We start from the raw sequence: 25331 nt of genomic DNA, 5'->3' as shown, positions 1-25331 counted from the left end.
GAGAGAGAGATCAATGTGCGGTTGCTGGGGGTTATGGCCTGCAACCCAGGAATGTACCCTGGCTGGGAATCAAACCTGGGACACTTTGGTTCCCAGCCCGCGCTCAATCCACTGAGCTATGCCAGCCAGGTTGAGATTTAAAACAATAAACATTTTTAATCTTGCAATCTCTGTAGTCATAACTTAGCTGGGAGCTTGTGGCTCACGCTCTCTGATAACTCTGTAGCCTGTTAGCTGGGCCTATGGTCTCATTTAAAGGCATGACCAAGAAGTGATCTGCTTCCTAGTTTACAAGCTAGAATTTCTCAAGCGATCCTGTGGAGAGGCCCATGTAGTAAGCACCCAAGACTTTTAGTGACCACACTCTTGCCATTGCAAGAATGTTATTCTTCACTTTTTAAACCAGAACTTTGGTTTTATTTCCACAAAGCCACCCCCAACAGGGTATTCACATGCTATTAGACTTTACTTGGAGAGATGAAGCACTATTTCATCACAGATAGTAAAGAAATGTCGATTGAATATTAGGCTTTAAGTTCTTCAGGCCATTTTATAATTGAAATCTGTTTCAAGATAATTCATATTGACTGGTATTCATGAGAACTGGCTGGTCTGTCTCCATGATCCCTCTCATCTTTCCACCTCGTCTGCTTGCTTCTGGGCATCAAACTCATAACCAAATCCATTAATGAGCTCTGCAAGACCAGAAGATCTTCCATTCAACAGAACTCTACGACCTGGAAAACATTGCTGTAAAATAGCAATTGTTTTTCGTTATGCTCAAATTTACTTAAGGTTTTTTAGTTCATGTTAATTTTTACCTTTGGGATTTCTGTGGTTCTAGAGTAGAGAAAATTGGTCATGGGTTGATTCAGTTTTACCCATTATAAAGCATTTTAATTAAACTTCCCGGCCCCTGCCTATTCACAATGGTGGGAGCTTGCAAAGATAAGGTTCCTTAAGTTTTTATTTTTGAAAAATATTTCTGTCAGTTTTATGTCTCCAAACACTGGAAATGTAAATAATTGACTTTATTCCAGAAGCAGGATTTAGAAAACAGGTAGACTGGACAATGCTTGAAGAGCATGTCCTGATATTTTGTCATACTCCCTCTCCTTACTTCATTGTATTTCTATAGGTAATCCCACCCTTTTTGTGCTATTTACTCAAACTTTAGTTCTTTGTGACTAAAGTTGTCATTTTTTATCAAGTACTCTCTTTTTATACTTTTGTTGTTTCATCAGGTTTAAAATATGTTATTTTCTCTTTTAATACTGTGACTGCAAATTGAAAATTACTGTGAGAGCTTAATTTTCTGCTCAATATTTATACTGTTCTACCCTAAATTTAAAAATACTTTGAAGGCAATATTTCTTTGTTGGGAGGATTTTAAAATGCGGTATTCATAGAAATAAAAAGACAAGTATTTTAAAACAAGCTCACACAGAGGAGAACTGAAGGGATAAACAAAGCAAATACATTATTTACTAATAGAAAAATTAGTATTAATGAGTGACATAGGAATAAAGTAACATGAAAATTAATATCATCTCACCATCATCAAGAAGGATGCTATAAGCTTTCAAGTTTTTATAGCAATTTTTATAGTAAAACAAAATAAAAAACTTCTAAGGTATTTTAAGTAACATCAATCATTACACTGCTTTTCTGAGTACTTTGCTGAGGATAAAGATCAATGTAAACTTTTATGTTCATTTTTTTTGGTCCTTTACACTACTTTTTTAATTTATAAAGTTAAATAGGTTTTCCAAATCTAACTTTTAAAAACAACAAGAATGACCTGACTTTAACATACCTTGTTGACATTATACTTAAATCAAATACTAAAATGTTTTTAAATTTAAAAATAGCATCAAAGGCCAGTTAAATGTATTAAATTACTGGAGAGGAAAAAATAATACAATATATGTTCACACCAACCTTTTGAAATTCAGGATGAAAGTGATGGCATTAGCTCTTTGCCAGACAGTATTTTCTTCACAAAATGTTAGCAACATTCCATTCTTAAAATAACTTTTTCCTCCAACAATCACTGAAACATACACTTAGATGATAATCATTTAGATGCCATCAAGGAAATGTTAAGAAATTCTAGGTTTAATCAGAAAAAAACCTATTATTGCCACTTTTCATTTCATTTCAACCCAAAAGATGGGGTGGACTTTTGTTTTTTTCCATTTGGTGAAGTTCTTTCTCTATCATTGATTTTTCCCACTCATTGAAAAAGCTTATTTTTCTTGGTTATTTTATGGGAATGGTGGTGAGAAGGTTGGCTATCAATAGGGTAATGTCTCTCAGAAAAATATTTATATCTGATTTTTGGTTTTCCTACTCATGGCCACAAGAAAAGAGAATAAATATGCTGACCAAAAGGAAAAACTGAAGTTCAGAGTCATGAAGTAATCTGTCAAAACTCACCTGCCTGGAAAGTAGTGTTTTCAGAATTTTTACTCCTGTATGACTTTAGTATATGAGTGCCAGTGTCATGAGCTGATTACATGCATATGTATTAACTTATCTTCCTTCTTCTTTGAAATTCAGTTAAAATACAACTAAAGGAAGTTTTTCATTACCACAATTTTAATCAAACTGGTGCAGGGCAGAACCCAAAGAAGCTTTGCCTGAGAGCAATGGCTACTTGACAGTAAATTTCCTTATATAAAATCATCAAAGATAACTTACTGTTGTCAGATAACCTTGCCCTTACATGTTTCAGGGTGTATTTTTCCAAAATACTTTTATGTATATTCATATTTTTCTTAATAACTCTACGTAGTAGTGGAACTAGTAATTATTATCAGTAGCTTATTATGTCCCATGCAATGTGCTAAGAACTTTATATCTTATCTTATAATAACCCACTGAGGTAGCCACTACTACTGATCATATTTTATTGATGAAGAAAGAGACTAAGAAAGACTAAGTTACATATAAATCACAGAAATTCATTTCTAATAACTTAAATGGTAAAAGAAGAGTTATTGGTAGACATCAGAATAGTCCACAGATTTGAAGCAAGAGAACCTTAGTACTGGAATGGAGCATCAGACGCTCCTAGAACCCTCTCTGTGAATATCTCCTGCTCCTACTTATGCCAGGTGCTGGTGCAATGGCTACTGGCATCTCCAGAGTCACATTCTCATAGTTCTGAGAGAATAAAGAGACTTTTCCCTGCCAACTCCAACATGGCCAGCCTGGAAAGGACACATGAGAATATAACTAATAATGGTTCTATTCGGGTACTGTCCTAAAAACTTTATGTCACACAAAATTCCCAAGAACAAGTTATTATTATCCCCATTTTTTTACAAATAAGGAAAACAGACTTAGAGATGTCAGGAGGATTTGCCTAAGGTCCAGTGGTCAGGAGATGTCTGTGCTCAATTTCCCAGCTGAGGTGGCACGATGGAAGATCCCATTCCTCTACCAGCTACTCCAACGTGGCCAGCTACTCAAGTGTTGCCTGTTGGCCTGGCTTGGGTATCTTGCCTACCAGCGAACAAACTGCCATGGTTAGGAAGATGCTATCCTACTGGTTTGGCTTAGGTCTAGTTCTCATAACTTTAGTCAGATTTAATTTTGTTACAAAAAGAAGTAAACACCTCAAGACTTCCTGAGTTTACACAGGCAGTAAGTAGATGAGCTGACAAGGAACTGAGCTCTACCTAATGCTGGAGCCCAGTCTCTCCTTATCTATACTATCTCATAATAATAGTTTGTGTGGTTATCGCATTTCACAGACAAGAAAATAAACTCCGTAAAGTCAAATCATCCCCAAATTTGCATGACAAGCAAGAGGGGGAAAGATAACTAGATACTAGGTCTCTCTATTGTTTGACTCAGTGATTTGTCCATCCTACTATTCAGGTCCCTTGCAGGAGGTGATGGAGTGATTTCACTGTACTTATTTCTAAAGACAACTGGTTCAAAGCACCCATTATGTAGAGAGGTAGAAAAGAAGAAACCATAGTAAAGTAGCTAGATATTTAGTTTCTATGTTACTTTACTAAGGTTCCTGTAATGAAGTACCTCAAAGTGTCTTAAACAACAGAAATTTATTGTCTCATAGATCCAGAGGCTGAAAGTCTAAGCCCAAGGTGTCAGGAAGCTTGTCTTCTTCTGAAGACTATGGGGAATAATCTGGTTCATGTTTTTCCCCCTCTCAGCTTCTGAGGGTTTGCTGGAAATGCTTGCCATTCCTTGACTCCTAGATGCATTGCCCTGATCCCTACCATCATGTTCCCATGGTGTTCCCCCTGTGTGTCTGTGTGTGTCCAAATGTCCCCTTTTCATAAGTTCATAAGTCACATAGGAGTAGGACTGAACCTTACTCCAGGAGAACCTTAACTTAATTAACCACCACTTCAATAACACTATTTCCAAATAGGCCATATTTTAAGGTACTGTCAGGACTTCAACATATGAATTTGAAGGGAGAGATCATTCAATCCACAACAGCTTCTCTAATAAGAAAAAGACTAAAGGAAACTGACATAGGTTTTCAACTAAGAAAGACTTTCATCTGCTCTTTTATTTAAGTTAAAGAGGGAGAGAGGTAGAAAATTATCCTTAATGGGCAGTTTGGGAAAAAGTTAGAAAAATGGAATGGGATGATTGGAAGAAGGGATAGACAAGAAGTCAGACTAAGAGGATTGGGGTGTTGGAAAGGGGATGGGAGATAGCAAAAGTACATTTCAGTGGTGAGGGCAGCCATTTGAATGTTTTTCATTCAAGTGGGTGGTTGGTTCCGATCCAAAATGCCATTGAGATTATAGAAAGTGGATGGTACAGCCAAAGCAACAGATAAAAAGTCAACTTTGGCTTCATTATTGAAGATTATTCATTAGAGGAAGTGGTGAAAAACATGGGAAAGGGAAAAGTCATGAGAAAAATAAAATATTAGGATGCAGAGTCATTCTTGAATTCATCAAAAGAGTTAGATCATTATGAATAATGCCTTTGGAACTACTTTTGTTCAACAAACCACTTCTGAATATTTAAAATACAATTAGTGTTTTAGTTTTTTGATATATATTTCTTGGAAACCAATTGGATATAATCAGCTCTGCCTAAAAACATATTTTTTAGAATTTATAAATAATGATGATCCATATAATGTAAGCTGAAGCCTCATTACTAATGGGGTTCTTAAATGAGCTAATATATGTAACATGGTTAGAATAGTGCCTGGTGCATAGCAATGAAGTATGTGTTTGCTAGTATTATTAGGTGACATTAATCTCTCATAGGGCAAACGAAATAGAACAAGGTGTAAACAGACTGAAGTGGGCTTGCTCAGAGCTGCTGCCACATTAATAAATTTATTTTTCAGATGCTCCAGTAAATACCTCTGATTGTCACTGATATGATATGATGCTGAAAATAGCCAGCATCATATAAAGCCCATGTAAGAAATACAAGAATTTTCATCTTAATAACCATATAAGAAAAATAAAAAGATGAAAAACTTTTATGTTCTCCATTCATTCAACATGCAGTTACCAAATTAAATGCCTAGTGTTTTCAGCTTTTCAGAATTCTCTATTAACTAAATACTAAAAGTCACAAGAAAAAAATTAGTATTTAAAACATTAGTTTGAAATAACTTTCAGAAAATGGAAAGATAAAATATTGATTATATTCATTAATATTAATTTTGAATAGATAATTTTGCATCTTGATTAACTAATTTTGTAATAACTATGATTAAACTGAAGTATTATCATTAAATGATATATATCATATATATAAAGAAATAAATTCTTAGGAAGACACTAAGGTCCATGAGGGTATTATAAATAAGGATAAGCCATGTTTCCTTTTGTTGCTATTAATTGCTTTTTGCATTTTTTAAAAATATTCTGTTTATTTTTAGAGAGAGGGGAAGGGAGGGAGAAATAGAGGAAGAGAGACATCAATGTGTGGTTGCCTCTCACATGCCCCCTACTGGGGACCTGGTCCACAGCCCAGGCGTATTCCCTGACTGGGAATTGAACCCACGACCCTTTGCTTTGCAGTCTGACACCCAATCCACTGAGCCACACCAGCCAGGACACTTTTAGCATCTTTGTGTAGTGATTTTACTGGAAGTTTTAGAATGTGTCTCAAGTACCCATTTGTATAAGTTCAGTATAATTCTCTTCTGGTACATTCTCTATCTTTGGTACTTAGTGAATGTTCTCAACATTGTTATTGTTGTCTTATGTATTTATAGGCAAACTATCCACAATTCATCACTTAATGTGTATATTTTTTTAGAACCAGCTTTAAAAGGATGCTTACCATGAAATACAACATTTAAAATCATAAAGTCATACTCACGGCAATTATTACTAAATCTATGTTAAGTTTCTCTGCCTCCTTCCACTTGATTTTACATGGTGACATTTCTAAGTGTCCAAAACTAATATTGAGATCCTGAAGTAGTTTTCCAACTGGCAGCACATTAGAATCACTTGAGATGTTTATTTATTTATTTTTTACAATTCTTAAGATCCACCACAGAGCAAATTAAATCAGAATATATGGAAAACAGCTCTATGCATTGGCATGTTTAGACATTTGTTGGGTGATTCTAGCATGTAGTGAGGTTGAAAACTGAAATAAATAATATTCTTTTTTTAAAGAAAATTGAGAAATAAGTATAATATGAAAAACTTCATGAGCATTCAAATGTAAGATGATTTGCTAGTGTGAGAGATAAATTTTAACAAAAAACCTTATTTTCCAGTTAGGTGTGTATGTCAATAAAGCAGTGTTCCTTGGCACAGTGGGGATATAGGAAGTAATAAAATTAATGAACTTACAATAAACTCAAGGAAAAATATATCAGCTGATACAAAAGTTATAAGTTCTTAGGCCAACAGGCTCTTCTACTTTCTTACTATTAGATCTCTTTCTTTTTCTCTCCTTTATTTGAGTCTAACTTTTGCTGTTTCACCTAAAATCACTGAATCTGACACTATTCTTTTTATTAACACTAAAAGTATCATCACAGACATTATGAACTGATGATGGAGTGTGTTACTTCCCTGTCAGTGGAAGAATTTCAACTGAGAACACATTAAAATAACATTCATTACCAAATCACTTTTGTATGTTCATTGAGAATTTGCCAACCTTTGTGCATTTGAATACATATGTCTTAAAAGTTAGCTATAAAGTACTGTTTTTATTTGTGCATGTAAATTGTTATTTTTAATACAAATTATCAACAAACAAGTCCAGAGTCCAATTCAGTAGACTTTTCTTTTATTATAACTGACAATATTTTTATAAAAATATTTTTTACTTTAAAAGTATGTCTTAAAGATTTTGGTTCAGGGCTTTAAAAAGCACCTAAGTAGAGGTCAGTTAAAGTTGCTTTAAAAATTCCTTTTGTTACCTATAAAATAGAGTGTTTGTAACTTTGTATGTAAATAAAATAGTTGTGTTGAAGATAATTTCTGTGTAATATGTGTATTTTAAAGCATTGTTTAAATGCTGTAATGATTGAAGGGAATAGCAGGAACTATATAAACTCAAGTGAAATATCAGGTGGTACCCCCTACATATTTAAAAATTGTTTTCCTCTCTCCCTTCCCTACATCTCCCACTGAATGAATGTGAACTGTGTGACTTTGTGAGAAAACTTCATAGTACTCCAATTTTCTCATGTTGTGTGGACTCAGAAGCAAAACTGATAGAAAAATAGCCATCACAATATTCATATTGAAAAAATGTACATGCAGCATGATCTTCTTTTCCTTTTTTTCCTAAGTAAGCTCTTAATGGTGTCACCAAAACCTGTGCCAGTAATGTATATATTTAAAATGTTAAATGTCCAAGAAGAAGGCCAGTACTCGCATAGTTCAAATTCTGGAAATTTTTAGTTATTTTTTTTCTAACATCAAGAAAATAACACTTTGCTCTACTGTTGAGGTCCATCTGCTTCTGAGTTCATTAATAGAAATTGTTTCTAATAGGATAAAGTTAACAGAACCATGAAGTGAAAATGCAAACAGCCCCTTAATTGTAACTTGGAACTGCATCGTGCTCTCTGACTACATAAGAAGAACTCTAATAAATGTTTGTTTTACCAGTCAAGGAGTGAGTAAATTTAACCTCCCTTAGGTTTGGAGCAACTTTACTCAAAGAAACCTGGCCTTCCACAGTCGTTCCTAGGAAAAAGAAATGACCCCAAAATTCTTTTTGTGACACTTTAGGAATGCTTGAAATTTAATATCAGGCATATCATCAACTTAAAAAACACAAATAGGTTTAAAATGCTACAGCTTTGTGAAAGTTAAACTTTTATTGTAATTAATAGATAAGATCAGATAAGAGGACAGAGGGAGCCATAAATTTCCATTTCTTTATATAATCTGGTCAATTGGATAGAAAATCTAGGGTAAAGCACTTATAAAAGAACTAGAGTCTCTCTTAGTGCTTTTTGAGGCTTTTTCAAGTTGTGAAAACTTTGTATTGCTGAGACTTCTTCTGATATTACCTTCATTCCATTTATTGAAAGTCCCAACGAACTCAGAACATCTAGGAAAGAGGTAATGTAGGTTCTTTCCTTGTCAACCCTGGGAATAATATTCTTTTCCCTGAATTTAGCCAACTTTGCTGGGGCATGTGTCAAACTCCATTGTTCAATCAATTTTGCATTGCTATAGTGAATTTTTACTTTTTCTACCCAACCTTCCTTTCACTATATTCAGTTTGCTTCCAAAGAAAATACTTCCAAAGAAAATAGCTATCTAAGAAAATACTTGGTGAGTGGGTGGAAAAGGGGATGTGCTATGAAAAAAGTCTGAGCTTTGGAATAAAATTGTCCCGGGTTTGAACTACTTTTACCCTATTTGTTTATTTTTTTTCTTTTGTGCCCATTGCCTGGGAGACATATTAGGAAAATATTGCTACAAGAAATGCCCAAGATTTTACTGCCTGTGTTTTCTTCTAGGTTTTTTATAATTTGAGTCTAGCATTTAAATCTTTAATCCATTTTGAGTTAGCTAGGAGACTTTAGAAAAACTTATCCTTTGACTGTCTTAATTCTTGTGACAGCAAAATGGAATTAATAATCTCATTGCTTCACACAGAGGAGGTATAGGGTAGCAATAAAAATAAAATCTTAGCTTCTGTCTTTTTTATTTCATCTCTAAGCTCCTTTCTTTCTAGCACCTTCCCTCACTTTTTCTCAAAGTTTAACTTAAATCTATACCCATTAGTTATAACCCAGCATCCTTTCTAACACTTTGGTTCCTAGAATTCATTTTTTCCTCTTAGATGGTATGCTATAAGATAGAACTCTTGAAATACTGCTCTCATAAGAGAGGATTTATGCTTTACTATATAGGAAATTTCATAAATGTGCACAAATGAATTTGCTAGTTTCAACTCTAGAGAGGAGGCCTCAGCAAGCATTATAAGAGGCATTGTGTAAAACTGGTTGAGTGCAGTCTACTTGATTTAGGAAGGTTGCCTAGCTATCTAAGTACTATCCTCAGTTTCCACGTCTGTACAATGGTCATTAGCAACAGTACTTAACATAATGTTGTTATAAGACTAGTAATATAACAATCTCCAATGGATTGGCTTTTACTGCTTTTACTTGGTGCAACTTAAAATGAAGTAAATTAATTTGGGTCAGGAACAGGATTGATTGGCAAGTTAGAAATTTTCTCTATCATAAATGTATATAGTTCAGCCAAAATTTTTTCTTATCCATAGACTGTGTATAAGTGGTCTTCTGGTTGCTTATTTACTCTATTCTTATGACACTTGAATTGTCAGCACGGCCATAAGTCAATTATATCTTTTAACGTTAGAAATAAACAACAGGAAAATAAAATTTAAAAACTAAAACTGCATTTTAAATAGTGACCAAACTGCATGAAATACATTAGAATAAATATAACAAAAGATATGCAAAATGACATGAGGAAAACTCTAAATTAGTACAGAGAAAATTAAATAAGACCAAGTAAATGGAAAAATATTTTATGTTTATATACTGGAAGACTGAATATTGTTAAGATGGCAATTGATCCACAAATCCCAATAAAATATAGAAACTCACAAAGGATTTTAAAAGGTATACAAAAATGCAAATGCTCTAAAACAGCCAATAATATTTAAATGAAGAACACAATTGGAGGACTAACACTGCTTGATTGCAAGACATGATTTAGTATAGTAAGTAACCAAGGTAGATCTATAATTGCTAAAACATCAGCAGATAGACCAATAGAATGTAGTGAGAACTGTGAAAGTAAACCCACAAATAAATGGACAATTGATTGTCAAAACATTCAATGAATATCCAATCAAATGAACATCCAAGCAATTCTATGAAGGAATAAAAGCATTCTTTTGTTAGTTATTCTGGAATAACTGGATATTCAAGAGGAATAAGAACCAACCCTTATCTCACACCATACACAAAAGTACTTTGCAATGGATCATAGTCCCAACTATAAAACCTAAAACCATAAAATCTTGAAAAAAACATAAGAGGAGGACTTTATGACCTTGGATTAGGCAAGGATTTCTTCTTTAGGACACAAAAATAGAAAATCAATAAATTATATTTTATTAATGTTGAAAATTTTATTTTTCCACAAAGAAAATAGAGAAGCAAGCCAAAACTAGGAGAAATATTTACAACAAAGAAGATCAGAGAAATTGTATCCAAAATATACAAAATACTGTTGCAATTCAGTAATAAGACAAACAGCCCAATAAAAGCCAATGTGCAAGAATTTTGATCATAAATTTCACCAAAGAAAATATATGAGTGAAAATAAATATAGAGAAGATGCTTAGCAGTATAATGTACCAAGTAATGCACATTAAAGCTGCAACCAATTTAGGCTTTCAAGAATGTTAATGAGTAAAAACAGACCATGCCAAATGTGGTAAGGATATAAAGGAACTAAAATTGCCCTATACTGCTGGTGGAAATGTAAGATGGTAAAACCACAGTGGAAAACAGTTTGGCACTTTTATTAAAATATAAGATATACACCTGCCATATATTCCAGTTATTTCACTCTTAGGATTTACACAAAGGATTAAAAACATATGCCCATGCAAAAATTTATACATGAATTTTCACGGTATGTTTATATGTAATAACCTAAACTGGAAAGAACCAATAGCAATAGGTGAATGGATAAACAAATATTGGTATAAAAGCACAGTGGAATACTATTTATTAATTAAAATGAGCAAATTGCTGATGCCTGCAACCCTAATCTAGAATGATAGAAAGCAGATTAGTAGTTGCTGAGGACAGAGGTGTAGGAAGGAGGTGTATTTTAAAGAAAGCACAAGGAAACTTTGATGTTAGAGAAACATTCAGCATCCTGATTGCATAAGTCTAATTATCCAACACATTTATTATGTGCTGATATATATATATATATATATATATATGCATAGTTCCATAAAGTGGCTAAAATTAAAACAAGGAATTCTAAAAGATTCAACCTGTATTTATATATTTTAAATATTTATTATGACTTAATTGAAACTCATATTATAATAGACCTGGTCTACAATGGGGCTTCTGAGACAAAGTATGAGGTGGGAACTTATGTTTCTTTCTTTCTTTTTTTTCATATCTGCCACTTCATTTATTTATTTTTATTTGTAGAAGGAGTTGAAACAAATCTCTAAGGGTATTTTCATTTTTCCCCCTAAACACCTATACTTGAAATCTGGTATTTATGTGTGTGTGTATGTATGTGTGTGTCTAGGGGTAGGGGTGGCATTAGTGGAGGGGGAGAATTTTGAGTATCCTGAAATGGATAGACTGAGATTCTAGTTATAAAATATTTTCTATTTAATCCAAGAAAGTTCAAGAAACCTGGCATAAATGCCTTCACTCGAGAGGGTGAGAGAATGCATGGAAGAGGGGAATAATCCCTGAGGGTCTTCCTTAAGAGATGATAGTCTTAGGAGGGAAGGTTTTGTTTTTTTAAAACTCCTAAATCTTATCTTTTTCAGAAAGCTAAATGTTTTCCATAGAGAGTCCTTTTGCAAATATTAAAATATATAGACACAAAGCGCATTTTATGGGCAGAGAATAAGCTTGAAGAGGCAGTCTTATCAAATCTAATAAAGATAGAATCTGGCCCTGCCATTATCCTACAGAGAGGAGTTTTTAACGTGGGCCAGTCTCCCCAACCCCAACCCTAACCCCAACCCCCAGCTTGAGAACAGTTTCTTCCTTGGTGCAGCTTTTTTGAAGTAGTGCCTCATCAACATCATCCTTCAGGTTTCTTTATACAGACCTTCTAGTCCTGAGAGGGGATTTGATTTACTTCTTCCCACAAGCTCTTATTTTAAGCTGTGTGGTCTGATGATCCATACTGAGTGTCTTGGAACATCTTCCCTCATCCTATGTTAATTCTACTGACCAGCTCAGGTCCACTTTGTCTCCCAGCTTCCTTGCTACCCACTTCCCTGACTCCCTCCCCTCCTAGTACACACATTCTGCCGCAGCCATTGCCTGTGCCAGTCTCCTCATATTGATTTTATATTGCTTAGAAATATAAATTATTTTAGTTTCCCTGGCTAGACCACAATCTCCTTAAAACAGGGAAGAACATCATATAATTATGTGGGTCCTTCTCAGAATTTGGCTTAATATCTAACATATAGTAGGGACTCAAATATTTATTGATTAATGTATTATTGACCATAATAGAGGCATAGTAAAAAAGTCACAAGTGAGTGAATTTCCTGAAATAATAATAACAATTATGTATATCTGTAGAGAATAGCAGTTGAGCACATGGACTTTGGAGTCACACTCCAAAGAGTTTGGTTCAAACTTCAGCTCTGCCTCTTACTGGGGCAAGTCACTTAAACTCTGAGTCTCAATTTTTTAATCTATAAAACAGGAATAAGAATACTGTCCTGACAAAATTAATTTCAGTGTCAAGTGAAAAATGTTCTTTAAGAACATGGTCTTTAAGAAATGGTCTTTAACGTTGAACCTGTATAAATTCTCAATGATGGTAGGTTTGCATAATGTTTACAATTTTAGCATGGCTTTATATTCTTATTTTTTTAAAGATTTATTTGTTTATTTTTAGAGAGGGAAGGGAGGATGAAAGAGAGAGAGAGAGAAACATCAATGTGCAGTTGCTGGGGGCCATGGCCTGCAACCCAGGCATGTGCCCTGGCTGGGAATCGAACGTGCGATACTTTGGTTCGCAGCCCATGCTCAATCCACTGAGCTACGCCAGCCAGGGTGGTTTTATATTCTTATTTAATAAAACTGATAAATCTCAATTATATATAGAAACAATAATTTCCAATTTATTAATGCATAAATTGAGATTGGCAAACATAGTAATTTGTTTACTGTTACATAATTTGTTTTTTTCAATACATGATTTAGTGCATCTTTAAAATATCACATGTAAGTTTGAGAAATCATTTGGCATGTTGCTCTTTCAATAGTTGGATAACTTAGATCTTATTCATCAGCCTGCTGAACTGTTTCATTTTCGTAGATGCCATCCAAAATGTTTCTGATGTCCTAGTTTTTAACTGTTGTGACTTGCTGAATTAAAGCAGCTGAACTTGATACAAGTTTAGTGTTATTTCCTTCAAAAATCAACTCGTCTTTCTAAGCTTGAGATACTGAACAACAAACTCCTGACCTCATCCAAACCCTGATGGTGTATGTTTCACCCAAGAAATTTCTGATTTCAGCAAGAGAACCATTCTCCTGAATCGCAACGTTGATAGGAAAGGAAGCATACACAGACCACACCTTGTGTCCGAAGCCCAGTGCAACACCCATGATCATGATCTGTATATAGAGTGAATGGTGGCCAGTTTCTTTCTATTTCCCCACTATTTGTTTACCTGGAGCCTCTTCTTTTTTCTTACTGAAGAGACTGAGTTCTACACCGGTGTGATTGAAGTCCCTCTGCAAGACGCCTCTAGCACCCTTGACAATAACTGTGTGTCCCTTCAGAGCAATGTGGATGTTGTCTGGGATGTTGACGGTCCACAGCCTGAGTGCTACGGGTGGCCTCCATCCTCGCAGTAGATGCGACAAAGAACTCGTTTTGAATAATCTGTTAATCAAGGTGTGTTGTAGGAAGAAAGAAGTGATAATAATTCCAAATCTGTGATTATCATTTAATTTACATTAACGAAGGCAAAACAATAAATCCTTGCAATGGTGCTAACTGTGACCTGGAACAGGTACATTCTAATTCATTAAACTGATTTCAGTCATAAAGGAGGAAAGCCACACTCAAAAGAAAAAGAAAGTGGCCAGTCAGAAACAAGTGAAAGACAAGAGAATAGTGTGGTTAACTCCCCAACAATTTCATTTATTCCATCCTAGATTTTTAACAAAAAAATTGTATGTGATTGATTCAGAATGAACACGTGATCCAATGACATGATGTAAAGAGAAGTTGGTTCAAGTGGCTTCTGGGAAATTTTGTTTTGCTTCTAGAGACCCTTAAGAAAAAAATCTCTTTTCTTCTGGTTGTCTTCATGTCCAAATGTGTTTCCTGGGATTGCTTACCACTCATAAGAGGGCACTACCCCCCAAAATGAAAAAGCAAAGACATGATAATGTCTTTGAACATGACTCAACTTTCTTAGAATCCACTGGGTTTCTAGTGTGAAAACAATCATTTCTATACTGTTTAAATCAATTTTAATAAAGGTTTCTATTTGCTGTTGAAAGAATCTTAACTATTACACTGGATCTCAGAAAACTTTCAGAGGTAAGAATATGTGAGGAGTATGTTGTTTCCACATTGAAAATTGAAAAAAAAATCACAAAGATTGTACCTAATAACAGCTTTTAATCCAATGCTCCATTTTTCCTTGTAGCATCTCCAAATGTGACAGGCATTTCAAACTTGCTTGTCAATGTGCTTAAAATGTACATGACATTTTCAAGGAGAGGAAATCAGGTAATTGCCTGAGCCAATAAGCTTTTTGGAGTCATCTTGAACTGCTGGCCCCCCTTCACAAGCTGAAAATAAAATGCCTGGGTGGAGGCAAGGGGGGGGACCTTAAAATGTTTTGAGAAAATGTCAAATGTAATCTGTCTCTTTTGATTTAATAAACCATGGGAATTCCTAGGTGGGTGCTTGATTATACAAAAATAAGACCAGAAACTTGATCACAGCCAAATTCCCAGAGGAATATGAGTCCTGTCAGTTGAGAGTTTCCACAGTGGGATTTTCTAACTAATGGTTTCATTTTGCCTAAATGACAAAATCTCTTCGTCTTGTCCTTTCTGGTCACCAAACTAAAGTACTAATTCTGGTCCTAGATACTTCATACTAATAGTGCTCCAATAATAATGACAATATATTTTCTCAGCAATCCAAAATGCCTTGTACACAGTAAGCCTTCAAAAATAATCAACAATTTATAGAACGTTTCAAACATCTTTTCCATCTCAGTCCCAAACACACCTATTTCTACACGTTCTGCTATTCATGAGCTCTTTAGTATTTCTGGGGTTCTCTGATGGAGATTAACATGCTTTTGAGATTCTTCAATCAATATAACAAATTCATTCAACAAATATTTATTTTCATGTGCCAGACAAGGATTGGGCACTTGGGATATAACAGTAAACAAAACAAAATTCCCTCTCTTCAAGGGGTTTATAGAGTATAAGAAACAGTCAATAAATAAGAAATAATAATTAAAGCAACTGTTTAACATGTTAGGGATGGTAAGTGCCATGGAAAAACATACTAAACAGGGTAAAGAGATTTAGAGTGTAGGGTATGAAAGACAGATGGCAGTTTTAATAAAGATAGTGATGATGGGCCTTAGTGAGAGTATGAACTGTGATAAAGAGTGGATGGAAGTGAGAAAGTTATCCAAAGGAATATTTGGGGCAAGGGTGTGGCTGGCACAGGAAACCACTGCTGCCAAGTTTCTGAGGTGAGAACCTACCTCGTGTGTTTGATGAATAGCCAGGAGGCCACATGTGGCTTTTGCAGAATGAGTGGAGGGAAGAATACTGTGGGGAGTTCTGAGGAAGGGAGAGGGAAGACAGGGTTGGGTGGCATAGTTACACTCTAGTTATGTAGGGCCTTGTGTGCCATTGTGTAGACATTGGCTTTTACTCTAAAGGAAATAGAATGCCAATACAGTGTATTCAGTACAGAAACAATATGGACTGGTTTGTATTATAGAAAGATCACTGGTGCCATATTGAAAATAAGGTGAACAAAGGGTAGAAGCAGAATAATCAGAAGTTATTTCATTAGTCCAAGCAATTAATAATGGTAAGTATAGTTTTTCCTGGAGTTGCCATAACAAATGACCATAAACTGTGTATTTTAAACAATGAAAATTTAATCTCTCACTTCCTGGAGGCCACAAGTGTGAAATTAAGGTATCAGTGGGGCCATGGTCTCCTGAAGGCTATTGAAAAGAATTTGTTCTTGTCTCTTCCAGCTTCTGGTGTTTGCCAGAAATTGTTGGCATCCCTTGGCTTGTGGCAGTATATGTCTAACTCTGTCTTTACTTCACTATTTTCTCTCTGTGTGTCTGCATCTCCAAATCTTTGTCTCCTTAAAATTATACCAGTCATTGGATTTAAGGTCTACTTTAATTTGGCATGATCTCATCTTAACTTGATTATATCTACGAAGAACATATTTCTTTTTTTATTTTTTTAAGATTTTATTTATTTATTTTTAGAGAGGGAAGGGAGGGAGAAAGAGAGACAGAGAGAAACATCAATGTGCAGTTGCTGGGGGCCGTGGCCTGCAACCTAGGCATGTGCCCTGACTGGGAATCAAACCTGCGATACTAGAACCTATTTCCAAGTAAGGTCACATTCATAGGTACCAGAGGTTAAGACTTCAAAATGTTATGTAGAGGCAACAATTTAACCCATAGAAGTAGGTAGTACTAGTAGATTCTGGGTGGATTTGGAAGATAGACCCAGCAGGATGATGGGTGTCAAATGTGAAAGAAAGTGGCTCCAAGGTTGACTGACACCTTAATTTTTCATCTCCCCTTGACTTCTAATTCAGTTACCACTCACACATTTGTTTTTCAGCTTTTTAAATTCTGTTGTTGTTGGATTCTTTTCAGTATTTTCTCTCATAGGCTTATAACTTTAAGTAAAAATCACTAGTGAGGCATTTGGGGTTTGGAAAATAGTTGTATTCAGCACATATGTGTATAATCTGCAATGCTTATCCAAAATTTGTCTCTGGGGGTAAATCTAAGTTTGTGGAGGTGGAAGCTTAAACATTTCCTGGGCTCATTTTAAGAAAAAATTATAAATACAAAATTAGGTGCAATAGCAGTATTTCCCTTAAACCCAGACAAGAGGGGCCCCTGTTCTGGATACATGTATATACACACACGGATGCATTAAAGAACCCAGATCCTCTATCAGTTGAGATCTGACACTCAGCACTAACACAGAACAAACTATAAACCCAAACTTGTGCACTCATGACTAACATCTTTCAAGTCACAGGGAAGTCTTTTCCGCATCTCATGTTCTATGTTTAAAAAAAAAAAAGGTTACTGTGTCTAAACACTGTGAAGATTTGTTGGTTTTGCTGATGCCCACATCTGGGCCAGGCATCACTTTGGAGTTTGAAGAGGATTGGAGACGCAGGAGTACTTGGGTAACAGAAAAGACAAATTATCTTATCAGTTCCTTACTCTGAATAAGCATGACTGCAAGAGAGTCTGGGTTTTTAAGTAGTGGCAAAGCCTCATTCATTCATTCACCTATGGTTCTATTCAGGTTCTAAAATTCAGCATGATGTCCACAATATTTGCACTAAATAGCAGTTGGGAAACATTTTTTTTTTAATAATGAGCAACTCATATTCTTAAATTTGTGTAGATAGTGATGTGAATACTTAAAATAAATATAGAATCTTCACTCACTGTATGGTTCTATATATTGCCTTGCAAGATTAATAAATTACAATTAAGTAGCAGCTCTTTATATGATAAAATTAAAATGTTTTATAGTATTTTTGTAATAACAATAATATATTGTATCATATATGATTCCTTGTGAGGTTTGAACATGATATTCAAAATTCTAAGTTTATTTCTGAAGCTAAGTATTTTTAAGACATTTATTGAAAATTTCAGTAAATACTGCCCCAAGAGAGCAAATTTTCTCCAAATTTAATTTAATAAAATATTATAAAATACTCAGAAAAGCTAATCATCATCACTATTAAAATTAAAAATATGTAAGAGTCTTGATTATTACAATATATGTAGGTCTTTTGGTAAAAGTAAAAAAATGACTAAATATTTGTATTCCATGAATTATGTGCATCCCTATAAAATTATACCCAAAATCATTACTCCATTACTGGATTAGCCAGCTGCGTATAATAATTTCAGTCCTCTTTCACATTTGACCAAGTTCCAATCACCTAAAAACACTATTTTTTACCTTTTTATCCCCTAATTTATCCTTGTGGAGGTATAATGGCTAAGACTGAAGAACACTTTATCTACAGTTAGTGTATTTACAATGTTGGTATTTAGACACGTGGTGTGATTGTTTTTCCATTGTACTGTTTCTATGATACGAAACATTAGAGTTGATAGACCTGTTCAAATGTGAAAATTTCCTTATAATGAGGGAAAAAAGCATCAGGCCAATTTACAAATTCCAAAACATGGTCAAATATACCGCATCTGCAATGCCAGAAAAATCAATTCACAATTTGATTCATTTTACTACTTAATTTCCTGACAGACATATTTTTTCCTTTAGTTTTGGTTGAATACTCTCTGTTTGCCTCTTTATATGACAAAATGCCTATTTTTAATAGACTATTAACATAATTCAGTGTTTTTATTGCATGATATTCATATTTATATTTCCATAATATTTATAGTTTAGAATTTTTCAGCTCCACAAATCATTATTAGAAATGTCCTAGAAACATTATGATTGTTTCGAAGTTTGGGAAAACTTGATCTAAAGACTTCTCTCCTATGAGAATTTTTACAAATAATCTTGCTATCCCTGCTGCAGTTTGTGCACTATAAAGTTGGGAATTCTGATAGATTCTATTTGGTGTGATTTCCATCAAAAAGAAACTGGAAGAGCTATGTAAGTGGTGTGTTTAAAGCCCAATATGCTGCATTATTAAGTATAGGGTATTCCTGATGGGAGATAACTTTTATATTCACCGGATGGTGATGAGATTCTGATTCTTTGCTGACAAATTGAAGTCGTAACAAGAATTTTCCACAGGGACGCTTTCCTCTCATGATGCAACCTCTGCTGCTTTATTTGCTGTCACCACGCTGGGTGCGCCAGCACAGTGGGCCGTAGCAGCACCCCGGGAGGGGTTCTTCCACGGGACAGCAATGACTTCACTGCACACGGACATGCCTGAGCATTACATAAACGTATTCCAGTAAGCCCAAAGTAAGTTTATCTCCTAGTCCACCTCTCTTAGCCCAGATCCCTCAAATGCCTGTGGTCTTTCCAGTGCCACCAGACACCTAGGAAGTGTGGAGCAGAGAGAAATATGACTCTTTAAAAGGTGCAAGCTAAATGCCTTTATTTTGAATTTTATAGAAACATGGGACCATATAAATACCCTGCTAGGTCCCTTTCTCAGGGTCTTGGAAGGCACCTGCACGAACGAAGGGCCCTGTAGCTTAAGCTTCATTAGCTTCACAGCGCGCTGCCTCTCTGCTTCCCGTGTGAAGTCGCTTTGCTGTCGCCATTGATTGCTCCGAAAGCTTGGCTGACCAACACCTGGGGGGGAGGTCTTCAACTTTTGATAATTTCAGTCGCTTTATATAGGATAGTGAATACAGTGGGACCCGTATAGATTTCAGCTTTGTTTGCAAAATTCCGTCCCAGGGCTTTTATAGTACAAATAAAATCAGTTAGTAGCTAACCAATTTTTGTTTTTCAGAAGCTAAAAAAAGCAAGTTTAGAATTGAGCTAGGCCATGCGGCAGCACAGGGAGAAGAAGAATGAGCTGAAATGAAAGCACAATCTGGAAGAATAACTTCAAAACAATGCAGCAGGATGAGAGTCCTGCTGCTCCCATTTATGAGTCTCTCAAAGCCCGGTGCTCACATCAAGGGCTGTTAGCAGGCGTCACACTCCTAGGCAACCAACCGGCAGGGGGCGCAGGCTGGGATTCTTGCAGGGTAGCATGAAGAAAATCAATTTCAATCCTCCAAGGATGATATAGGCCAATGAAGGTCACTAAACACTATCAGTTCTCTAAGACCCTTGAGACTTGAGAAGAGATTTCCAAAAATTACCACACTTCCAATTTTGGCCCTCTGGTTTGAAAGCGCATACTGTTATTTTATATTTCTGCCCATTTTTACCTGTCGAGGGGAGGAGTAAGAAAGAGAGGCATATGTAAGTATGAACTATCTGAACATTCTGGTTCAAATACCACTGATTACAAAATAAATTCTTGGAGTTGTAATTACACCAGTAAAAAGGCTGACTACTGTACTCATCCACCTAAAGAAAAGTGATTTGCATTTTTTAATCCAGTTATTTTACCAGTGGTCACAGCCATTGATTATGTTTTGATTAATGCCTGGGAAAATTAAATGTTTCAGTAAGATTTAGAAGGATCGGTGATGAGATAGTAAAGTAGAAAGCATAAAACTTACACAAGTGTCTCAGCGTGCTCCCGTTCCTTTGCTTATTATGTAGCCTAGGGTAATTCATTTAACTCCTGGGAGTCTCAATCTTCTCATCTATAAAAGGGGATAATGATGTCCAGCCCACTAACATTAAAGAATTGTTATGAAGGTCCAATAAGAAACTGTGTATATAAATGCTTTTTAGACAGAAATGTTAAAAACATAGGATGTTATTATATCTATTTTTGAAAATATGAAACTAATGCCTTACTAAAACAAGCTTTTTTATTGAGGTGGGTGATATGAAAAAAGCAGAGAAGTGAAGGACACATTGAGGAGAAATTAGGCTTAGACTAGATGGTGGAAAGTCTGAGGGCTGTTCCAGGGGGAAAAATAAATAAACCCAGGGAGTTTATTTATTTTTATTACTTTTATTTTTGTTCAATTGCAGTTTACATTCAATATGATTTAGTATTGGTTTCAGGTGTACAAAATAGTGGTTAGACAATCATACATTTCACAAAGTGTTCCCTCCAATACTTCTAGAACCCTCCTGGTTGTTATAACATTATTGACTATATTTCTTATGCTGTATTGTATATGGCCATGACTATTTGTAACTACCAATCTGTACTTCTCAACCCTTCACCTTTTCTATCCAGCCTCCCATCCCATTTCTCCTCTGGCAACCTTCAGCATACTGCGATATTACATGCTGAACAATGCAATGGACACAGTATAACATTGTTTAGAGATACCCTTAAATTAAGCATAATCAGAGGACACATTGACTTTTTGAAGTTGCTAGACTTTCAGGGTTGCATCACAAAACCTAGCAAGTCATTACCCTCCCAAAATACTTACGTGCTCGTTTGGGCACAGTGCTAGTGAGTGACATACAATGGGCTGGGAAACCTACTTCCGTTCTCTGTGCAGTCCCGCCTCTTTATAAACCATAGGAAATAGAAGGGTTGCTATGAAATGTGTAAATACAATGAAGTTAGAGCTCAAACTCTGCCTCCTTTTATCTACCCTAAACTCAGAGCCTTGGCCATTCAGTTAAAAAAAAAAAGTTATACTATAGTGGAAAGCTTTCACAAGGGTTTCAGTAAAACCAAATTGCATCCCCAAACTCTGAGAATATTCTGCTCTACATAAAATGGCCAATATACTCACCTATTGAAGAGTTAGATGTTGATCGTATTGATTTTGGGACTCCTGTTATGAGAGACTTTAACTTGGACTGAAAGCAAACAAGACAAATATCCCTAAACAGGGGAGTATTTTGTTGGTGACTTCTGGTCCCACACATGCGTTGTTTTACTAAGACCAAGCTGATTGGTGACATCAGCACATTCATAAGAAGGCACCTCTTTCCTGTTTTATCTGTTCATGTTTGGGAATCTCAGTTTCACAAATGAAATGGCACATAAGAGCTCCATTCCCCTTGGATATGCTGTCCTCCATGAACTGACATGCACTTGGTAGGTACCTGCAGTAATGGGTAGTGACCAGTGAGGGCAGCAAAGAACAGCATCCCAAGAGTAGTTGAGCTACAAGGATTTCTGGCTGAGATGGTTATCACTCAAAAGGTGACAAATAACATCAGAAACCTGGGAGAATTACATGTGTCAAGCAGAGAAGAAAGAGCTGAGCAACTCAAAATAGAAAAGAAATTGTGAATAAGAGCCTGTAGTCACATAAAAGAAATGCTTGATAGAGTTTGAAAGCTAATGTGAACAAACTGATGGACAGGAACTCAAACAGGAAACAGAATCGAAGACTGCGTGTGGAGCTGTGGAGTGAGGAGCAACCTGTGGCACAGATGTGACTAGCAGGCAATTCCAAGCTCAATTCCAAACTCAATTCAAAGTTTTGAAACTTTTTCAGCACTCAGGAGCAGTTCCATGTTTCTGGAGAGAAGTTCCTATTTCCTAGGGTTACTATTTTATACTTGTTTGCAGCATTAATAAAAAAAGTTATAATAAAGCCAATGAATAGTAATCATAAAATACTCATTGTTCTCATTGTCGCTATTATATACTGAATACTTTTTATGTGTCAAGCAATATTCTAAATATTTTAAACATATTAATTCACATTACAGAATAAAGGCAATTGTGTGTACAGAGTTGTTCTTTGTTGTAAACATTACTTAGGCTAAGATTTAAAAGCTCAGCAATGGGCATTGCTGGTTGCCTATTCAGCATTCATTCTAGCATTTATTCTCCCCTCCTCTTTCTTAAAAGAATACTATTTTCCCTTATTTTATTGTCTTTTACTTTTAGTTATTCATCTCTCTCCTTAAAGTCTGTGGATCAATTTAGCCCAGCTCCGTAAGTGAGCTTTCATTCATTTTGCTCAGAATAATTCTACTCCCTTGCTCAGGTTCCTTACAGGTTCAGGGCTTGACATGACACACAATTCCAGCCAATGAGAATGAAAAGTTTCCCGAGAACTTCTTTAAAAGTTCCACCTATAATCTGGGTTGGATTAAAATAAAGTTTCACCTAATTCTTCCATAACTGCTTTGAAGAGTAACCACTTTGCATATAATACAGTCTTTAAACAAAAAAAGATTTTGTTTATTTGCTTCTTAGAGGGTAAGGGAGAAGAAGAGAGAATCACAATGTGCAAAATATTCATTAATTGGTTGCCTTTCACATGCCCCCAACTGGGGAACCTGGCCCAAAACCCAGGCATATGCCTTTACTGGGAATCAAACCTACAACCTTTTGGTTCACAGGCCAGCACTCAATCCACTGAGCCACACCAGGCAGGGTTGACAATGAAGGAGCTGGAATTCGATCCCAGAGCTGTCTGACTGCTACAAAGCCCAGGCTTTTTCCACTATAACCTGGACTTTTCTTTATGTCACCACCAGTGATAGACTAGTGCCACCCCTCCTCCAAAGATGTTTACATCCTAGTCCCCAGAACCTGTGAATATGTTACCCAATAGGGCATAAGGTATATGTTATCTTATTTGCATTTTTTGACTAGCTTAAACATTTTCAGATGGGAAGATTACCCTGGATTATCCAAGCTCAATGGGGGTCCTTATAAGAAGGAGGTAGCAGAGTGAGAGTGAGAGAAAGAGATGCAATGACAGAACAGATCACAGTGGTGTGGCAGTGAGCCAAGGCATGCTGTCATCCTCTAGAAGTTGTAGAAATTTCCAACAGGAGCTGATCTTTCCCTGAAGCCTGTAGAAGTGTCTGAGCTCTGTGGACACCTTGATTTTAGTCATGTTTATAACCCATCTTAGATTTCTGATCTCCAGAATGACAAGATTGTGAATTTGTGTTGTTTTAAGCCATTAAGTTTGTAATAATTTGTTACAACAGCAATAGGAAACTAATGTATCACGTAAACATAATCTGATATTCAAAAATATTAGATATATGATCAAATTTTCAAAGAAACATGAAATTACTGCAACTTTTGAAATTTGACCAACTTACAATTCTGCTTGTTTGGCCACAATACCAACCTAACAAATTTCCATCAAGGGAAAACAAAAATTATTTTTATGTCTAGGTAATTTGACTCCATTTATGATAGTAACACAACCTGTGTATCATCTGGATATTTTTGTAAAATGTTTATGACTATGAGCTTATATTCATTTGGCTTCACTTTTATGTTACGTCTGAATGATACCCCAGTGCCGATCTCAGAATAAATGTGCCACCGTCATGAAAAGTGTTCATGTTAAAAAAACCATATTGACTTAATGCTTAGGGTGATTCAGTCTACCCTGTTTTAAAGTATATATTGAAGTAAGGGAGTTTCCTGAGGAATTTGACCATTTCACAAAATAGTAACATAAGGTATCTTCCTCAAGTGGTATTTTTCCCTGCAGAAATTTTATTGCTCTTTAAAAAGACAGCCATCCTGTTATTTGGCTAAACTTGTGCAGTGGATTTTGGAACTGTTTTCATGAAGATGATTACTAAGAGTAGTATCCAGTGAACTTAAGCTAATTTGGATACTGAAAAGACCATAAGTTTATTGTGCATACATGCCAAGGTACCTGTCTTTCCATGAAAACAAGAATAATCAAAAAGTCTGCATATAGCATGGATATGCTTTTTGAAGGACCACACAAAAAAGGCAAAATGTCTCTTTTGGTGGACACCCTTCCTTAAAGCATTCTCTGCCACCCTTAGCCACAAGTAAGAAGCCCAGAAGTGGCACTTAATTCCTATTCAAGAATCACCATGCAATACTGTTTCTTATGTAAGATTCACCGTTAATCCTCAATTAAGCTTACAGAATTCTTTGATGAGAACTACATAGAAGTTGCTATTGCACCTTATACAGGAAAATAATGACCAATAGGAATTACCAGATTCCTTACCTTCCATCTGTCATGTCATCATCTGTTGACAGATGATGACATGTCATCATTAGGCTGAGAACTCAGCCTTGAGGAAATAGTACTGGGAAGTTCTCTCAAACCTCTCTGTGATGATAGTAGTTATGAATATGGAACAATTTGGGGGTATTAATTCTTCATTTATCCACCCACACAAGTTTAGTGAGTATAATTTATTTTCTCTAAGTTTCAATTGCCTATTTTTTATATGAGACCCATAGCAGTGCCTATTTCATAGGAGTAGAATCAGTATGAGATGACCCATTTATAAAATCTGATACATATTAAATATTCAATAAATAATA

The 25331-nt window shown here is 35.5% G+C and overlaps 1 pseudogene; it reads right to left on the bottom strand.

Moving 5' to 3' along the window:
- Window positions 1-13434: 13434 nt before the first annotated feature.
- On the bottom strand, window positions 13435-25055 carry LOC114494844 (annotated as a pseudogene).
- Between the last annotated feature and the right edge of the window lie 276 nt (window positions 25056-25331).

The sequence above is a fragment of the Phyllostomus discolor genome, chromosome 4, assembly GCF_004126475.2.
Source record: "Phyllostomus discolor isolate MPI-MPIP mPhyDis1 chromosome 4, mPhyDis1.pri.v3, whole genome shotgun sequence".
NCBI classification, from domain to species: Eukaryota; Metazoa; Chordata; class Mammalia; order Chiroptera; family Phyllostomidae; genus Phyllostomus; species Phyllostomus discolor.
This window is presented reverse-complemented; position numbering and strand designations above follow the sequence as displayed.